This window comes from Rhincodon typus, chromosome 1 (assembly GCF_021869965.1).
Source record: "Rhincodon typus isolate 14 chromosome 1, sRhiTyp1.1, whole genome shotgun sequence".
Taxonomy (NCBI): domain Eukaryota; kingdom Metazoa; phylum Chordata; class Chondrichthyes; order Orectolobiformes; family Rhincodontidae; genus Rhincodon; species Rhincodon typus.
The window spans coordinates 83,909,621-83,916,514 of record NC_063332.1 but is presented as its reverse complement, the minus strand read 5'-3'; positions in this window follow the sequence as shown (position 1 = coordinate 83,916,514).

The window sequence follows — 6,894 nt, the reverse complement described above, 5'->3', positions numbered from 1 at the left end:
CTCACACTGATTATGTGGAGTAGTAGATTTCACAGAAACAGCTGCAGGAATGGGCAATTGTACATGTTCAGGCCTGAATATTATCTCACCAACTGCAAACACATTTTTGGTTTGTACAGGACAGTGAGGAAACAACGACAATGCTGGTTGGCCTGTATTTGGACTGAGCATGAATTCTTTATATTTCTCAATTTGCCTTCTGTGTGGCCTTAAATAAAATTTCCAACTGTATGCATACTACTGATTCTTTTCAGGTTCTACTCAAATCATAGTATGCCTACAGTAGAATGGCAGTAGCAAGAGATACCATCTCATTTATATTGCACTAAGGATGCTAGTCAAGGCTGACTCCAGCATCAGCAAAGCAAACATACAGCATTAATCATGATTAAATAAACAGACATTCAGAATAATATCCATGGAAAACTGTGTACAGTTTATTTGAGTTTTGAGTTACTTCTGCTATATCTAGAATGGTTGAATATATTTTGGATGTGCTGACAAACTATGATGTTATTCTGTCAATTACAGTGTATGTTGTGGTACATCTTTGTCTCCTTTTTATTGTGATGTGAATCGAGTTACATAGAGTCCAAGATTGCACATTCTTGAAAATAACAACAGCATGGAACATGGTACCCGAGCAGCATCTCCGCCACCCTCAAATTCTAACTGCAAACATCTTCTTGAACAATATCAAAAATTAAAGAGATTAACATTTCTTGTATAATGCATAAAGATGATTGTTTTACATAATTAAATCTAAAAATTATCAACAATATGAAATGAGAAATTTGATTCAGTCAATGTGCCTTCTGTGCGCCCTTAACACAAATTTCTAACTGTATACGTACCACTGATTTTTTTTTTTAGGTTGTATTCAAATCATACTGCACCAGGATTGAAATACAGCAGCAATCTCTACTCTAATAGTACACAGTCATCCAAGAAAAAGGTTGGGCCGATATGAAACCAAAAGCAGATCTTCATGAAGAAGCAGAAGCTGAGGTGCTGAATATGTACTTTCAGTCTTTACCATGGAAGATGATGGAGCCAACGTAACAGTAACGGAGGCAGCAATCAAACTATCAGAAGGATAAAATTGGACAAAGAGGTTCGTGTAAAAAGGTTGGTAGTCCTAAAAGCAGAAAAATAATAATCTGCTTTGCATAGCCTCATGAGGGACATAAAAGTTGAAATGCAGAAAGCTAAGGCGACAATCTTTTAATCGTCCATGGACAGTGTTAGAAGGCTAAAACATTGCAAACATTATGCCCATGATTTTAAAGAGGGAGAGGGACAATACCAGTAACTTCAGATCAGTTAGTCGAATGTCAGTGGTGGGGAAATGTTTGAAGGCAGTAGCCTAGATCAATGTTAATGAATCTTTAGAAAAGTGTGGATTATTAAACGAAACTTAGCATACACATGTTAAAGCCAAGGTCATCTACATGCAGAGCCACAAGAGATGGGTGAGATCCTAAATGAACATTTGTCATCAGTATTTACCATCACAATTTAAAGATACAGATGCTACAGAACTTGGAGAAATAAATATTGATGTCTTAAAGAGTGTCCAAATTACAGAAGAGGTGGTGCTGTAAGTCCTAAAATGCATTAGATAAATCTCCAGGACCTGATGAAGTGTATCAAGGACTTTGTGGGAAGCTAAGGAGGAAATTGCAGGGTCCTTGGCAGAGATATTTCTATCATCAACAGCCACAGGTGAAGTGCCCATTGGAGGGTGGCTAATGTTGTGCCATTATTTAAGAAAGGCTGTAGGGTAATTCCTGGGAATTACAGACTGGTGAGCCTTAACTTCCATGGTGGATAATTTGTTAAAGGGGATGCTGAGAGACTGGATCTACAGGTATTTGGAGAGGCAAGGACACATTTGGAATAGACAGCATGGCTTGTGCATGGGAAATCGTGTCTTACAATTTTAATTGGGTTTTTTGAAAGGGTGACCAAGAAAGTAGATGAGAGCAGTGCAGATGTTGTCTACATGGACTTTAGTACTAGGCCTTGACAAGGTACCATATGGTAGGTTGTAGAGTAAGGTTAAATCTCAAGGGTTCCGGGGAGCTAGCCATTGGAAACAAGATTGGCTTGACGGTAGAAGACAGAGGGTAGTGGTAGAGGGTTGTTTTTCAGACTGGAGGTCCGTGACCAGTGGTGTGCCACAGGGATCGGTGTTGGATCCACTGTTATTTGTCATTTATATAAATGATTTGGATGAGAATTTGGGAGGTATGGTTAGTAAGTTTGCGGATGATACCACAATTGGAGGTGTAGTGGACAGTGAAGGTGGTCACCTGGAATTGCGATGAGATTTTGATCAACTGGGTCAATGGACTGAGGAATGGCAGATGGAGTTTAATTTAGATAAATGCAAAGTGTTGCATTTTAATAAGGCAAACCAGGGTAGGACTTACACAGTCAATGGTAGGGCCCTGGGGAGTGTTAGAGAACAAAGAGATCTAGGGGTACAGTTCATAGCTCCTTGAAAATGGAGTCACAGTTAGACAAGGCAGTGTAGAAGGCTTTAGGCATGCTAGCTTTAACTCGTCATAGCATTGAATATAGAAGATGGGATATCTTTTTGCAGCTGTACAAGACATTGGTGAGGCTACATTTGGAGTACTGCGTGCAGTTCTGGTTGCCCTACATGAGAAAGCATATTATTCAACTATAAAAAGTTCAGGATTTACTAGGATGCTACCTGGACTGGAAGATTTGAGCTACAAGGAGAGGTTGCATAGGCTGGGACTTTTTTTCCCTGCAGTGTAGGAGATTGAGGGGTGACCTTTTAGAATTGTATAAAATCATGAGAGGCATAGATAAGATTGATAGTGGAGAGCTTTTCCCCATGGTAGGGGAGTCTAAAACTAGAGGGCATAGCTTTAAGGTCGGAGGCAAGAAATTCAAAAGGGTCCAGAAGGGCAATTTTTTCACATGGAGGGTGGTGAATGTCTGGAACAGGCTGCCAGAGGTAGTAGTGGAAGTGACTACAATTGCGTCATTTAAGAAACATTTAGACAAGTACATGGATGGGATAGGTATGGAGGGATACGGACCAAACGCAGGCAAATGGGACTAGTTTAAGTTGTGAAAACTGGGCAGCATGGAAACATTGGGCTGAAGGGCCTATTGTCATGCTGTACATATCAATGATTCTATTATCTTAGTATGGTCATGTTGTAATGCAATAATTTATAAATGCAAATTAAGTGATCTGTTTTAAAGGTTACGATGCAAAAATAAATCAAGATCCCAAAATTCCAACTGGATCTTGGGAAGCGCTACCAGGTTACCACCAACAAAGAGGTGGAAGGGCTCCTGTGGTGCAGTAGTAGTGTCCAACCTCTGATCCAGGAAGGCTGGGTTCAAGTCCCATCTGCTCCAGAGGCGTGTCATAATATCTCTGAACAGGTTGATTAGAAGATAAAAAAAAACACAGCTGGGCAGGCTCAAAATATTGCAAATGTCACGACTTGACATAGAGTTTAAATCTGAACAAATCCCCTGCCCCCAATCTTGAATATGTCCAGCAGTTCACAGTGTCAGTTAACAAGCAATGACCCAATTCAATTAGACCCTCCACCCGAGTGATATGAGGCAAGAACAAAAGTCAAACAGAAAATGTAGGCCAACAATCTTGGCATATTTTGAACAAAATTGTGCATGTCTCCAATTAAGACTCCAATTCATTCTAGCAATTTATAATTAACTTTAGGATTTAAAGGAAAATAAAATCATTAGTCATGAGGTCAGTGGATGTTATCCTTATCCCAAGACCAAATTACTGCATTCTAAACAATGATTAACAGTAAAATCAAAAAAACCCAACAATAAATAATGCTATCAAATTGTAGCACAGTGCAAAACAGCAACAACTCTGGAACACGGTTGGATCTAATTAGGGATAACAAGGTGTAGAGCTGGATGAACACAGCAGGCCAAGCAGCATCATAGGAGCAGGAAGGCTGACGTTTCGGGCCTGAAACGTCAGCCTTCCTGCTCGGCCTGCTATGTTCATCCAACTCCACACCTGGTTATACAAGATAAAATGAAACAGCTTTTACACACCAGATCCAAACAAAGAATTTGAAGAAGGGTCTAGGCCCGAAACGTCAGCCTTCCTGCTCCTATGATGCTGCTTGGCCTGCTGTGTTCATCCAGCTCTACACCTTGTTATCTCAGATTCTCCAGCATCTGCAGTTCCTACTATCTCTGGATCTAATTAGGTGTTTGTCACATTTATGGTATACAATTACATCAGTCATAGGAGGATACCAGAGAATTGTTCTGCAGTTTCAAAACAAGAGGTACTTCTTAGAAAATCTGATTTTGGCAATAAAGAGGAATTGTGCTTTAAACACAGCCAACATCCTCTTGTAAGTGGGTCCAAACTCTCTCCCCTATTGAAGTACAAGTTGACATCCCGCTTTTACTGCCTGTTGTGAAAGTGCCAAATTAAACTGGTGCCACAGTCACAAACAAATGAGTGCTGGTTAATGGCACAGAATTGACTGCAATTTGCCAAAAATCATCAATCGTAGAAGTCAAGAACATGTCTCAACTGCTACCATTTCACATTGGCTGGCAGCATTTTGGGAGCCCAGTGCATGTGTCAGCATTTACTGCAAAAAAGCAGCAAGCACTTGGCTATTCTGCCAACAGCACATCTTCTACCAGTGTTTCTGTTAGTATGAAACTATTCTGTCCACAGCAAAAGAATTGAAAGACAAATAAGATATTCAGCCCTTACACAGTCTGAGCAGAAGAATCAAGCAGTGTGACACACAAAAGGGGAAGTGGATGGCAATGAAAGGAAGCAGGACCAGGCAATAACTGATCTTGGAATAGTGTGGAACATGGAACAGAGACAGTGAGCGTATTTTAAAAGTAAGCACATCACTGCCAAATGTTGTTCAGTTATGTCCCTGTGAAACCTGGGATATCCTACTACATTAAAGCTGCAACATATATCAAAGTTGTTATTGTTGAGTTGGAAAATCATAGAAGAATGTGAGCACTATTCAGACAGGAGTTGGGGAGAGGGGAAGACAGAGAGACAGAGATACAGACACAGGCACAGAGAGAGTCAGCGAGAGAGAATGAGAGAGACCGAGAGAGTGAGTGAGAGACACACACTGAGAGACAGACAGAGAGAGAGACAGAGACAGTCAGAGAGGGAGAGAGACAGAGAGAGGGAGAGAGTGAGAGACACAGAATCACAGATGTTGTCGTGAACAAGCATAAGACGTTGTTGTGAATAAGCATAGGGGTCTTAAATATGGGCCAGACTGTACTGGGATTGATTTTACACAAGTGATTGTCTGTCAAAAATCTCATTTCTATTTTGCCTTTCCTTCTTTTAGAAAATATATTATCAAATGGTCAAATTAAAAAGTGACAAAATCAGCGAGAATGCACAATTGTCAATGCACAATTCAATTTGTTACTGTGACCATGCTCCAACACCTACCCCCATATTCTCTCATTGGCTTATAACTAAAGTTTTATGCTTGACCTATAAACGTTAGTCCTCTAAAATTGTTTTTCTCCAACTGTACTGCTCTACTACTGATAAGTGCAAATCATAAACATAACAAGATCACTCCAAATCTGTCATAACTTTTCTAACACAATCACATTTTTCATTTCTAAAAGGCATCCTGATTAAAAAATGAACCAAGCTTCCTGCACCAAAGATCCAGTGATACACAAACACTAAAATAAATGATCTACCTGACAAAATGTACAGAGAAATCTGCATGATACAATTTCTGTTGTGATACATGGCATTATCTATGTATACATCACATACCTGTAGCTTTGGCTTTATTTCAAGCTTGGTAGAAACACAATTGAAAAAGCAAGCACATGTAACCCAAGTGAAATTTCAATGACGAAGAACATTCTTGTAAATTAATGCTCTGGATCAAGGGAGATGCGTTCTCAGATAAAGTACAAGTTGCTGATGTGCAACAATTTCACTTCAAAATGTAAAAAAAAATGCATGCCATATCACAAAGTTACAGCAAATAGTTAACATTAAAAAATCAGTTATTATGTCCTACTTTCTTCATTTGTAAAGCAAATGAGACTCTAATGCCATAAACTAAACTACATTTTCTTTGGTTCATCAATTTTAGCAAATAATCGAATATACAGCAGAGAACAGCAATTTATCCTCCAGTCCGTCTTTTTACTAGAATTAGCAAAGGAAAACACATTCCGCACAAGTTAAATTTGAATTCATTTCCCACACCAGATTTCCAGATTTAGGACTTTTTAAAAAATCCACACCCATTCATAAAATGGTTTCCTCTTTTTAAAAGCAAATACAGTTGCACATAAAATCCCAGTCATTCATCACACACCTCTGGAGCAGTTAGGACTTGACCCAACACCAAATCACAATTTACAAGCACAGCCCAGGAGGGGCAATGCAATGACAACTTAAGTGAGGAAAGGGAGGGAGAGAGGGAACGGACAACTAAAATGGAGTTGGAGGGGGAAATAATGGACTCCATCCCACTGCGGTGCACAACTCTCTGTGTTAAGGGTATTGGTGAACACCCGAGCACAAATATGGCTGTGGAAGAGGTTGTCTCTTTAAGTGTCAAGTTATCCATTCCTTTATAATAGATTTTAGTATTTTCTTTCAAGCAAAGAGGCCTGTAATTATCCGCTTTCTCTCTTTCCTTCATTTTTTAAATAACAGGGTTACATTTATAAATCTCCAATCTGCAGGCACCATTCCAGGATCTATAGAATTTCCATCAGCATTTAAAAAAGGACCTTTATCTAAATGTAAGATACCAAGGTGTAGAGCTGGATGAACACAGCAGGCCAAGCAGCATCAGAGGAGCAGGAAGGCTGTGT